General features: G+C 44.6%; 1 protein-coding gene across 2 annotated transcripts in view; it reads right to left on the bottom strand.

The window, feature by feature from the left end:
* Positions 1 to 14,659, bottom strand: part of LOC135054883 (oocyte zinc finger protein XlCOF7.1-like) — a 247,351-nt gene that overhangs the window by 112,048 nt on the left and 120,644 nt on the right. For both annotated transcript variants that reach the window (XM_063958319.1, XM_063958320.1), the window contains exon 3: positions 5,096 to 5,385. The gene's annotated coding sequence lies outside the window, so the exon portion shown is untranslated. The remainder of the gene's footprint in view (positions 1 to 5,095; positions 5,386 to 14,659) is intronic.

Genomic DNA, 14,659 nt, shown 5'->3' with positions numbered 1-14,659 from the left:
GTCCTCAGCATGACGCTGGGGCCTTACAAGCGGACTCAGGCACGGTGGGGGCCTGTCTCAAGATTTTCAGCGCGCAGTGGGCTCACTCGCAAGTGGACCCCTGGATCCTGCAGGTAGTATCTCAGGGGTACAAATTGGAATTCGAGACGTCTCCCCCTCGCCGGTTCCTGAAGTCTGCTTTACCAACGTCTACCCCCGACAGGGAGGCGGTATTGGAAGCCATTCACAAGCTGTATTCCCAGCAAGTGATAATCAAGGTACCCCTCCTACAACAGGGAAAGGGGTATTACTCCACGCTGTTTGTGGTACCAAAGCCGGACGGCTCGGTGAGACCCATTTTAAATCTGAAAGCCTTGAACACTTACATAAAAAGGTTCAAGTTCAAGATGGAGTCACTCAGAGCAGTGATAGCGAACCTGGAAGAAGGGGACTACATGGTGTCTCTGGACATCAAGGATGCTTACCTCCATGTCCCAATTTGCCCTTCTCACCAAGGGTACCTCAGGTTTGTGGTACAGAACTGTCACTGTCAGTTTCAGACGCTGCCGTTTGGATTGTCCACGGCACCCCGGGTCTTTACCAAGGTAATGGCCGAAATGATGATTCTTCTTCGAAGAAAAGGCGTCTTAATTATCCCTTACTTGGACGATCTCCTGATAAGGGCACGGTCCAGAGAACAGTTAGAGGTCGGAGTAGCACTATCTCAAATAGTACTACGACAGCACGGATGGATTCTAAATATTCCAAAATCGCAGCTGATTCCGACGACACGTCTGCTGTTCCTAGGGATGATTCTGGACACAGTACAGAAAAAGGTGTTTCTCCCGGAAGAGAAAGCCAGGGAGTTATCCGACCTAGTCAGGAAACTCCTAAGACCAGGCCAGGTGTCAGTGCATCAGTGCACAAGGGTCCTGGGAAAGATGGTGGCTTCTTACGAAGCGATTCCATTCGGCAGATTCCACGCAAGAACTTTTCAGTTGGATCTGCTAGACAAATGGTCCGGATCGCATCTTCAAATGCATCAGCGGATAACCCTGTCTCCAAGGACAAGGGTGTCTCTCCTGTGGTGGTTACAGAGTGCTCATCTCCTAGAGGGCCGCAGATTCGGCATTCAGGATTGGGTCCTGGTGACCACGGATGCCAGCCTGAGAGGCTGGGGAGCAGTCACACAGGGAAAAAATTTCCAGGGCTTGTGGTCAAGCATGGAAACGTCACTTCACATAAATATCCTGGAACTAAGGGCCATTTACAATGCCCTAAGTCAGGCAAGGCCTCTGCTTCAGGGTCAGCCAGTATTGATCCAGTCGGACAACATCACGGCAGTCGCCCACGTAAACAGACAGGGCGGCACAAGAAGCAGGAGGGCAATGACGGAAGTGGCAAGGATTCTTCGCTGGGCGGAAAATCATGTGATAGCACTGTCAGCAGTGTTCATTCCGGGAGTGGACAACTGGGAAGCAGACCTCCTCAGCAGACACGATCTTCACCCGGGGGAGTGGGGACTTCACCCAGAAGTCTTCCACATGATTGTAAACCGTTGGGAAAACCAAAGGTGGACATGATGGCGTCTCGCCTCAACAAAAAACTGGACAGATATTGCTCCAGGTCAAGGGACCCTCAGGCAATAGCTGTGGACGCTCTGGTAACACCGTGGGTGTACCGGTCAGTGTATGTGTTCCCTCCTCTTCCTCTCATACCAAAAGTACTGAGAATCATAAGAAGGAGAGGAGTAAAGACTATACTCGTGGCTCCGGATTGGCCAAGAAGGACTTGGTACCCGGAAATTCAAGAGATGCTCACGGAAGACCCGTGGCCTCTACCTCTAAGACAGGACCTGCTCCAGCAGGGACCATGTCTGTTCCAAGACTTACCGCGGCTGCGTTTGACGGCATGGCGGTTGAACGCCGGATCCTGAAGGAAAAAGGCATTCCGGATGAAGTCATCCCTACCCTGATCAAAGCCAGGAAGGATGTAACCGTACAACATTATCACCGTATTTGGCGTAAATATGTTGCGTGGTGCGAGGCCAGGAAGGCCCCTACGGAGGAATTTCAACTGGGTCGATTCCTGCATTTCCTGCAAACAGGACTGTTTATGGGCCTCAAATTAGGGTCCATTAAGGTTCAAATTTCGGCCCTGTCGATATTCTTCCAAAAAGAACTAGCTTCTGTTCCTGAAGTTCAGACGTTTGTCAAGGGAGTACTGCATATACAGCCTCCTTTTGTGCCTCCAGTGGCACCTTGGGATCTCAATGTAGTGTTGGGATTCCTAAAATCACATTGGTTTGAACCACTCACCACTGTGGACTTGAAATATCTCACATGGAAAGTGGTAATGCTGTTAGCCCTGGCTTCAGCCAGGCGTGTATCAGAATTGGCGGCTTTATCCTATAAAAGCCCTTACCTAATTTTTCATACGGACAGGGCAGAATTGAGGACTCGTCCTCAATTTCTCCCTAAGGTGGTTTCAGCATTTCACTTAAACCAACCTATTGTGGTGCCTGCGGCTACTAGGGACTTGGAGGATTCCAAGTTGCTGGACGTAGTCAGGGCCCTGAAAATATATGTTTCCAGGACGGCTGGAGTCAGAAAATCTGACTCGCTGTTTATCCTGTATGCACCCAACAAGCTGGGTGCTCCTGCTTCTAAGCAGACGATTGCTCGTTGGATTTGTAGTACAATTCAGCTTGCACATTCTGTGGCAGGCCTGCCACAGTCAAAATCTGTAAAAGCCCATTCCACACGGAAAGTGGGCTCATCTTGGGCGGCTGCCCGAGGGGTCTCGGCTTTACAACTTTGCCGAGCAGCTACTTGGTCAGGGGCAAACACGTTTGCTAAATTCTACAAATTTGATACCCTGGCTGAGGAGGACCTGGAGTTCTCTCATTCGGTGCTGCAGAGTCATCCGCACTCTCCCGCCCGTTTGGGAGCTTTTGTATAATCCCCATGGTCCTTTCGGAGTCCCCAGCATCCACTAGGACGTTAGAGAAAATAAGAATTTACTTACCGATAATTCTATTTCTCATAGTCCGTAGTGGATGCTGGGCGCCCATCCCAAGTGCGGATTGTCTGCATTACAATCGGGTTATTGTTGTTGTGAGCCATCTTTTCAGAGGCTCCTTCTGTTATCATGCTGTTAACTAGGTTCAGATCACAAGTTGTATGGTGTGATTGGTGTGGCTGGTATGAGTCTTACCCGGGATTCAAAATCCTTCCTTATTGTGTACGCTCGTCCGGGCACAGTATCCTAACTGAGGCTTGGAGGAGGGTCATAGGGGGAGGAGCCAGTGCACACCAGCTAGTCCTAAAGCTTTTACTTTGTGCCCAGTCTCCTGCGGAGCCGCTATTCCCCATGGTCCTTTCGGAGTCCCCAGCATCCACTACGGACTATGAGAAATAGAATTATCGGTAAGTAAATTCTTATTATCTGCCTCTCCTGCAGTGCACATGGGGGGTAATTCCAAGTTGATTGCAGCAGGAATTTTTTTTAGCAGTTGGGCAAAACCATGTGCACTGCAGGGGGGGGGGGGGGGGGCAGATATAACATGTGCAGAGAGAGTTAGATTTGGGTGTGGTGAGTTCAATCTGCAATCTAAATTGCAGTGTAAAAATAAAGCAGCCAGTATTTACCCTGCACAGAAACAAAATAACCCACCCAAATCTAACTCTCTCTACACATGTTATATCTGCCTCCCCTGCAGTGCACATGGTTTTGCCCAACTGCTAAAAAATTTCCTGCTGCGATCAACTTGGAATTACCCCCATGGTTTTGCCCAATTGCTAACAAAGATCCTGCTGCGATCAACTCAGAATTACCCCCTATGTTAGCAATTGGGCAAAAGCATGTGCAGTGCAGGGGGGACAGATATAACATGTGCAGAGAGAGTTAGATTTGGTTGGGGTGTATTCAAACTGAAATCTAACTTGCAGTGTAAAAATAAAGCAGCCAGTATTTACCCTGCACAGAGACAAAATAACCCACCCAAATTTAACTCTCTCTGCAAACGTTATATCTGCTCCCCCTGCAGTGCACATGGTTTTGCCCAATTGCTAACAAACCTGCTGCTGCGATCAACTCAGAATTACCCCCATGGTTTTGCCCAACTGCTAACAAATTTGGTGCTGCGATCAACTCTGAATTACCCCAATAGTCCATTGCCATGGCCCTTAGCCAGTGCTACACTAGTGGGTGAATCCAATTAGCTGCAGGGTTTGCAGCTATTCAATTAAATTGCGTTTTCTTCACTAACCCATTGATTCCATGTAAAATGCAGAATCAGTGGGTTTCCCCGCATGTTTAACCCCAGAGGGGCTTTTATCACAGATCAGTAGGCTGTGAGGAAAAGTGCACCTCTGTGGTTTAATGTGCAGGGTGAACTAGGGTTCTCAAATACAGTTCTCTCTCTAATCATGATGCTGAAGATGTCTGTGGCATGTAGAAATCTTAGGTTTTACAGAGAATGACCGTAAAGAATATATTATTTCTTTGATACCATAGAACTAGCAGACCTGGCTCTTAGTACAGTTAAGGACAATGGGGGTGATTCAGAGATGATCGTAGCTGTGCTAAATTTAGCACAGCTATGATCAGGCACACTGACGTGGGGGGACGCCCAGTACAGGGTTAGCCTGCCCCGCATGTTAGTCCCTGCCCCTTCGCAGAAGTACAAAAGCATTGCACAGCGGCGATGCTTTTGTACTTCAGCTACTCGTCGCTGCCCGGGTTGCAGCGGCTGCGTGACGTCATGCAACCGCCGCAGCCTGCCCCCGGCACGGTCTGACCACACCTGCGTCGGCCGGACTGCGCCCCCAGCGACTGCCTCTGCCTGTCAATCAGGCAGAGGCGATCGCTAGCTAAGGACAGCCTTCGGCTGTCTGGCCTGCGCAGTTCAGGCCTGATCGCTGTTGTGTGAACACGCACAGCACCGCTCAGGTCTGAATTAGCCCCAATGTCACTGTTTACCATGTGGGTTGTCCCAATAACTTGCCTGATTGTATGTACTGTAATGAAACCACTACTAAAAGTGGGATTACCTGTGATTGATTCAAAGACATCCGTATCCAGTTACCCGTACCTAAAGGGTTTAATAAAGTACCTTGGAATGGACTCTGCCCAGGCTGTAAGCACATGTAAGAGAAGCTGTGTGCTTTGGCCAATGGAGGGGTCTGGTGCAGAAGGATTCTGTTCTGTTCTAATTCTGAGGAATCAGCTCTTGGTAGACGTGGACTCTCTGTGTCGGAGCTGGAGTCTTTGTATCTGAATGAGAACATCATCCATAAGGACACTGAGACCCGGACCTGCTACATCCATCTTAGTGTGCAGAAGTTCTTTGCTGCTCTCTACTATGTCCCTGATGAGGAACATGTCGCAGAACCATTCATTGACCTGCAAAGGAGGAAAGTGAAAGAATTTGCTGGAAGCATCAGAACTTCAGGCTCATCTAACATTAACGGTATGATTCTTGTTTGGTCTGACCAATAAGAAACAAAGTCAGGAGGCTCAGAGAACCATCAGTTGTACCGCTAACACACAGGTTCTCAAACTCGGTCCTCAGGACCCCACACGGTTCATGTTTTGCAGGTCACCTGTAGATTTTTAAAATGTGACAGTTGGTGATACACAGTGCAGCTGCTGGGTGACATGGAAAACGTGAACCGTGTGGGGTCCTGAGGACAGAGTTTGAGAACCACTATGCTAACCTATTCCTTTCTCATTACATTCAAATTTTCAATTTCCTTTTATGTTTTATGTACCAGGGAATAACATACCTAATTTCTACCAGACCTAAAACGACCTAACCTGGATCTAAGTACCTAAAATGACCTATGTTGACTATTAGAACCTTTAAAGACCTAATTCTTAGAAACTATATAAATTTACTGTGGAAATGTGTGGAATGAGTAGTCTTCATATGTGGTTCATATATACAGATGTATCCTGTTACAGACTTGTTGTGTAGAGTACACGGCGCGACTGGCAGCACCTGCGATCCATTCGCTTCTATGGGAAAGCCACGGCTGTGAATGGATCGCAACCTCCCACGGCATAGTGCATTGCGGGAGCAAATGATGCAAGGATGTAGCAGGACACATCTGTGATAAAGGCACAGTATTTCACACATAATGATACGTTGCATGGTTTTGTTTTACTTGCATACAACGTATCAATTCCTAAACTCAGATTTTTAAAAACCTATAAAATTCTAAAACATTGAAAAAAAAAATTTAAGTTTTTTTTTTTTAGTTCCTAAAATTCCGTGGCCTACTAGTGAGACATCCATCAGACAACCCCAACGAGATACTATGCTGCCTGTGTGAGACGGGACGAGGACTGGGTCTCACTTTCTTGACGTTGTAATAAAATGTCTTTATGGTGAAAGAGAGGCCCTGACTGTTATTCGTGGCAGAGCTATGGCCTACTGCCTGTAGAGAAGTACAAGAAAACATAAGGTTTCCTTTGATAACTACACAATCATACCACAAGCTCGGAGTGCTCTATCCACAACACTCTCTCTAAGCCGGGGTCTATGTACTAAGCCTTGGATGGAGATAAAGTCCCAGCTAATCACTGTCTAACTGCCATGTCACAGTCTGGGTTTGAAAAATGACAGTTAGAAGCTCATTGGCTGTTACTTTATCTCCATTCACTTATCTCCATCCAGAGCTTAGTAAATAGACCCCGAAGTGTTCAAAACTTCGGTTTGCATGGTATTTGGCACATTACTGTGAACAAAGTTTCCCTGTGCTTTTCAGGCAATAATTCAGAGGTTTGAGCCTAATGTACATTTTTATGTATGAGATATCATTTACATTTCTTTATTGTGTAGAGGTCATGGTGGGAATAAGAGAATGTTAAGGAGATCATTAAGAAGATAATGAAACGGGTTGGGTAAAATATGCCAGTGTTTGGGATGCCGGGGGGGTGAGAATAGACTGCGGCATCCCGATGCTCAGATTCCACCCCCCTTCCTGCAGCCTAACCCTCCCTGGTGGTGCCTAAACCCAACCCCGCCCAGTCTAACCTTAACTCTCCTCCCGTATCCTAAACCTAACCTAAGTATATTCTGGGCCGTGCCACTAGAGTTGTTCTATTGCCACCGTACAGCAAATGTATTAAGACTTGTGGGGCATTACTGGGTCGCTTATATAATCTGTAACTGCGGCTGAACCTTAGCGGCCTATTAAAAATATTTTGACCTTTTTGATCTATGAACCTTTATGCATTAGCTGCTGAATAGCAAACAGTGATTTTGGGGTCTATTTACTAAGCCTTGGAAGGAGATAAAGTGGACAGAGATAAAGTATCAGCCAATCAGCTCCTAACTGCCGTGTCACAGGCTGGGTTTGAAAAATACAGTTAGGAGCTGGTTGGCTGGTACTTTATCTCCGTCCACTGTACCTCCTTCCAAGGCTTAGTAAATAGACCCCACTGTCCCGTTTATGTAGCGGATTGCACGCGGGTAAGTACTCTTCCTTTAATGATTTACTGGAACTTGCTACAAGTAACACTTTGCAGCAGTAATATAAAATTTACCGATTAAAAAGTAGAATTAAACGCAGTAATATGAGCTATAATATCTCTAGCGACAATAACTCCCTGCGACTCAGCTGCGCATGAAGAACAGTTACTGAGTATTGCTCATTCTACGCAGTGACACTACAGATCGCTGATTAGAACATTGTGATACACTCGCTGTCACTGATATAGTGCGGCTGAACGGTAGGCTGCTGATTTTAGAACTGACATACCCGCTGCCTTATCTACATTCTTCATATGTTTGAATTGCAGCTCCAGAGGAGGGACTGCAGCGCAGTCCACATTTCAAATAGGGGAGCCACACCAACTGCCACCAACTGTCATCATACCTCCCAACATTTTGTAGAGTGGAAGAGGAACACTTGCGCCGCGAAGCCGCACCTGATTTTGAAAAGGGAGCTCTGACCTATGTGAAATGGGGCGTGGGTTCACGGGAGCGTCTATTCACTAGAACCAGAGGGACTGGGGGAGGCTATGCCCCCACTGTGATAAAAACAGCCATGCTGCCACTGTGATGAAAACGGGAGGCGTGGCAGGCGGTCGCGCCATTATTGCAAAGCCACACACCCTTTTACAGAGGGCATGCCCCCTTTTCGGGCAGGCGCGGCTTTGTCGTGCAATGGAGTCCCTGATACTAAGGTACGAAAAGTTGGGACGTATGCCTACTGCCATGACAGTGAGTAATATACATGTGACTGCATATGTGCTATAATACACATAACAGTGAGTACTATACATGAGACGTGTGACCAGCATATGTGCTATTATACAGATAACAGTGAGTAATATACATGAGACGTGTGACCTGCATGTGTGCTATTATACAGATAACAGTGAGTAATATACATGAGACGTGTGACCAGCATACGTGCTATAATACAGATAACAGTGAGTAATATACATGAGACGTGTGACCTGCATACGTGCTATAATACAGATAACAGTGAGTAATATACATGAGACGTGTGACCAGCATACGTGCTATAATACAGATAACAGTGTGTAATATAAATGAGACGTGTGATCAGCATATGTGCTATAATACAGATAACAGTGTGTAATATACATGAGACGTGTGACCAGCATATGTGCTATTATACAGATAACAGTGAGTAATATACATGAGACGTGTGACCAGCATACGTGCTATAATACAGATAACAGTGTGTAATATAAATGAGACGTGTGACCTGCATATGTGCTATTATACAGATAACAGTGAGTAATGTACATGAGACGTGTGATCAGCATATGTGCTATAATACAGATAACAGTGAGTAATATACATGAGACGTGTGACCTGCATACGTGCTATAATACAGATAACAGTGAGTAATATACATGAGACGTGTGACCTGCATACGTGCTATTATACAGATAACAGTGAGTAATATACATGAGACGTGTGACCTGCATATGTGCTATTATACAGATAACAGTGAGTAATATACATGAGACGTGTGATCAGCATATGTGCTATAATACACATAACAGTGAGTAATATACATGAGACGTGTGACCTGCATACGTGCTATAATACAGATAACAGTGAGTAATATACATGAGACGTGTGACCTGCATATGTGCTATTATACAGATAACAGTGAGTAATATACATGAGACGTGTGATCAGCATATGTGCTATAATACACATAACAGTGAGTACTATACATGAGACGTGTGATCAGCATATGTGCTATTATACAGATAACAGTGAGTAATATACATGAGACGTGTGATCAGCATATGTGCTATAATACACATAACAGTGAGTAATATACATGAGACGTGTGACCTGCATACGTGCTATAATACAGATAACAGTGAGTAATATACATGAGACGTGTGACCTGCATACGTGCTATAATACAGATAACAGTGAGTAATATACATGAGACGTGTGACCAGCATACGTGCTATTATACAGATAACAGTGAGTAATATACATGAGACGTGTGATCAGCATATGTGCTATTATACAGATAACAGTGTGTAATATAAATGAGACGTGTGACCAGCATACGTGCTATTATACAGATAACAGTGAGTAATATACATGAGACGTGTGATCAGCATATGTGCTATTATACAGATAACAGTGAGTAATATACATGAGACGTGTGACCTGCATACGTGCTATTATACAGATAACAGTGAGTAATATACATGAGACGTGTGATCAGCATATGTGCTATTATACAGATAACAGTGAGTAATATACATGAGACGTGTGATCAGCATATGTGCTATAATACACATAACAGTGAGTAATATACATGAGACGTGTGACCTGCATACGTGCTATTATACAGATAACAGTGAGTAATATACATGAGACGTGTGATCAGCATATGTGCTATTATACAGATAACAGTGAGTAATATACATGAGACGTGTGATCAGCATATGTGCTATAATACACATAACAGTGAGTAATATACATGAGACGTGTGACCTGCATACGTGCTATAATACAGATAACAGTGAGTAATATACATGAGACGTGTGACCAGCATACGTGCTATTATACAGATAACAGTGAGTAATATACATGAGACGTGTGATCAGCATATGTGCTATTATACAGATAACAGTGAGTAATATACATGAGACGTGTGATCAGCATATGTGCTATAATACACATAACAGTGAGTAATATACATGAGACGTGTGACCTGCATACGTGCTATAATACAGATAACAGTGAGTAATATACATGAGACGTGTGACCTGCATATGTGCTATTATACAGATAACAGTGAGTAATATACATGAGACGTGTGATCAGCATATGTGCTATAATACACATAACAGTGAGTAATATACATGAGACGTGTGACCTGCATATGTGCTATTATACAGATAACAGTGAGTAATATAAATGAGACGTGTGACCAGCATATGTGCTATTATACAGATAACAGTGAGTAATATACATGAGACGTGTGATCAGCATATGTGCTATAATACACATAACAGTGAGTACTATACATGAGACGTGTGATCAGCATATGTGCTATTATACAGATAACAGCGAGTAATATACATGAGACGTGTGATCAGCATATGTGCTATAATACACATAACAGTGAGTAATATACATGAGACGTGTGACCTGCATACGTGCTATAATACAGATAACAGTGAGTAATATACATGAGACGTGTGACCAGCATACGTGCTATTATACAGATAACAGTGTGTAATATAAATGAGACGTGTGACCTGCATACGTGCTATTATACAGATAACAGTGAGTAATATACATGAGACGTGTGACCTGCATATGTGCTATTATACAGATAACAGTGTGTAATATACATGAGACGTGTGACCAGCATATGTGCTATTATACAGATAACAGTCAGTAATATACATGAGACATGTGATCAGCATATGTGCTATTATACAGATAACAGTGAGTAATGTACATGAGACGTGTGACCTGCATGTGCGCTATTATACAGACAACAGTGAGTAATGTACACGAGACGTGTGACCAGCATTTGTGCTATTATACAGATAACAGTGTGTAATATACATGAGACGTGTGGCCAGCATATGTGCTATTATACAGATAACAGTGTGTAATATAAATGAGACGTGTGACCTGCATATGTGCTATTATACAGATAACAGTGTGTAATATACATGAGACGTGTGACCAGCATATGTGCTATTATACAGATAACAGTGAGTAATATACATGAGACGTGTGATCAGCATATGTGCTATTATACAGATAACAGTGTGTAATGTACACAAGACATGTGACCAGCATATGTGCTATTATACAGATAACGGTGAGTAATATACATGAGACGTGTGACCTGCATATGTGCTATTATACAGATAACAGTGAGTAATATACATGAGACGTGTGACCAGCATATGTGCTATTATACAGATAACAGTGAGTAATATACATGAGACGTGTGACCTGCATATGTGCTATTATACAGATAACAGTGAGTAATATACATGAGACGTGTGACCTGCATATGTGCTATTATATAGATAACAGTGTGTAATACACATGAGACGTGTGACCAGCATATGTGCTATTATACAGATAACAGTGAGTAATATACATGAGACGTGTGATCAGCATATGTGCTATTATACAGATAACAGTGAGTAATGTACATGAGACGTGTGACCTGCATACGTGCTATAATACAGATAACAGTGAGTAATATACATGAGACGTGTGACCTGCATGTGCGCTATTATACAGATAACAGTGAGTAATGTACACGAGACGTGTGACCACCATTTGTGCTATTATACAGATAACAGTGAGTAATATACATGAGACGTGTGACCAGCATACGTGCTATTATACAGATAACAGTGAGTAATGTACACGAGACGTGTGTCCAGCATATGTGCTATTATACAGATAACAGTGTGTAATATACATGAGACGTGTGGCCAGCATATGTGCTATTATACAGATAACAGTGTGTAATATAAATGAGACGTGTGACCTGCATATGTGCTATTATACAGATAACAGTGTGTAATATACATGAGACGTGTGACCAGCATATGTGCTATTATACAGATAACAGTGTGTAATATACATGAGACGTGTGACCAGCATATGTGCTATTATACAGATAACAGTGAGTAATATACATGAGACGTGTGATCAGCATATGTGCTATTATACAGATAACAGTGTGTAATGTACACGAGACATGTGACCAGCATATGTGCTATTATACAGATAACGGTGAGTAATATACATGAGACGTGTGACCTGCATATGTGCTATTATACAGATAACAGTGAGTAATATACATGAGACGTGTGACCAGCATATGTGCTATTATACAGATAACAGTGAGTAATATACATGAGACGTGTGACCTGCATATGTGCTATTATACAGATAACAGTGAGTAAATAAGAATTTACTTACCGATAATTCTATTTCTCATAGTCCGTAGTGGATGCTGGGGACTCCGTAAGGACCATGGGGAATAGCGGCTCCGCAGGAGACTGGGCACATCTAAAGAAAGCTTTAGGACTAGCTGGTGTGCACTGGCTCCTCCCCCTATGACCCTCCTCCAAGCCTCAGTTAGGATACTGTGCCCGGACGAGCGTACACAATAAGGAAGGATTTTGAATCCCGGGTAAGACTCATACCAGCCACACCGATCACACCGTATAACTTGTGATCTGAACCCAGTTAACAGTATGATAACAGAGGAGCCTCTGAAAAGATGGCTCCCAACAATAATAACCCGATTTTTGTAACAATAACTATGTACAAGTATTGCAGACAATCCGCACTTGGGATGGGCGCCCAGCATCCACTACGGACTATGAGAAATAGAATTATCGGTAAGTAAATTCTTATTTTCTCTAACGTCCTAAGTGGATGCTGGGGACTCCGTAAGGACCATGGGGATTATACCAAAGCTCCCAAGCGGGCGGGAGAGTGCGGATGACTCTGCAGCACCGAATGAGAGAACTCCAGGTCCTCCTCAGCCAGGGTATCAAATTTGTAGAATTTAGCAAACGTGTTTGCCCCTGACCAAGTAGCTGCTCGTCAAAGTTGTAAAGCCGAGACCCCTCGGGCAGCCGCCCAAGATGAGCCCACTTTCCTTGTGGAACGGGCTTTTACAGATTTTAGCTGTGGCAGGCCTGCCACAGAATGTGCAAGCTGAATTGCACTACAATCCAACGAGCAATAGTCTGCTTAGAAGCAGAAACACCCAGCATGTTGGGTGCATACAGGATAAACAGCGAGTCAGATTTCCTGACTCCAGCCGTCCTGGAAACATCTTTTTCAGGGCCCTGACAACATCCAGCAACCTGGATTCCTCCAAGTCCCTAGTAGCCGCAGGCACCACAATAGGTTGGTTCAGGTGAAAACGCTGGAACCACCTTAGGGAGAAACTGAGGACGAGTCCTCAATTCCGCCCTGTCCGAATGGAAAATCAGATAAGGGCTTTCACAGGATAAAGCCGCCAATTCTGACACGCGCCTGGCCGAGGCCAGGGCCAACAGCATGACCACTTTCCATGTGAGATATTTTTAACTCCACAGATTTAAGTGGTTCAAACCAATGTGACTTTTGGAACCCAAACTACATTGAGATCCCAAATTGCCACTGGAGGCACAAAAGGAGGCTGTATATGCAGTACCCCTTTTACAAACGTCTAAACTTCAGGGACTGAAGCTAGTTCTTTTTTGGAAGAAAATTGACAGGGCCGAAATCTGAAACTTAATGGACCCCAATTTCAGGCCCATAAACACTCCTGTTTGCAGGAAATGTAGGAATCGACCCAGTTGAATTTCCTCCGTCGGGCCTTACTGGCCTCGCACTACGCAACATATTTTCGCCAATTGCGGTGATAATGTTTTTTGCGGTTACATCCTTCCTGGCTATTGATCAGGATAGGGATGACTTCATCCGGAATGCCTTTTTTCCTTCAGGATCCGGTGTTCAACCGCCATGCCGTCAAACGCAGCCGCGGTAAGTCTTGGAACAGACAGGGTCCTTGCTGGAGCAGGTCCCTTCTTAGAGGTAGAGGCCACGGATCCTCCGTGAGCATCTCTTGAAGTTCCGGTTACCAAGTCCTTCTTGGCCAATCCGGAGCCACGAATATAGTGCTTTCTCCTCTCCATCTTATCAATCTCAGTACCTTGGGTATGAGAGGCAGAGGAGGGAACACATATACTGACTGGTACACCCACGGTGTTACCAGAGCGTCTACAACTATTGCCTGAGGGTCTCTTGACCTGGCGCAATACCTGTCGAGTTTTTTAATCATGTGGACGACTTCTGGGTGAAGTCCCCACTCTCCCGGGTGGAGGTCGTGCTGAGGAAGTCTGCTTCCCAGTTGTCCACTCCCGGAATGAATACTATTGACAGTGCTATCACATGATTTTCCGCCCAGCGAAGAATCCTTGCAGCTTCTGCCATTGCCCTCCTGCTTCTTGTGCCACCCTGTCTGTTTACGTGGGTGACTGCCATGATGTTGTCCGACTGGATCAACACCGGCTGACCTTGAAGCAGAGGTCTTGCTAAGCTTAGAGCATTGTAAATGGCCCTTAGCTTCAGGATATTTATGTGAAGTGATGTATCCCGGCTTGACCCTAAGCCCTG

This window comes from Pseudophryne corroboree, chromosome 3 (assembly GCF_028390025.1).
Source record: "Pseudophryne corroboree isolate aPseCor3 chromosome 3, aPseCor3.hap2, whole genome shotgun sequence".
Classification (NCBI taxonomy): Eukaryota; Metazoa; Chordata; class Amphibia; order Anura; family Myobatrachidae; genus Pseudophryne; species Pseudophryne corroboree.
This window is presented reverse-complemented; position numbering and strand designations above follow the sequence as displayed.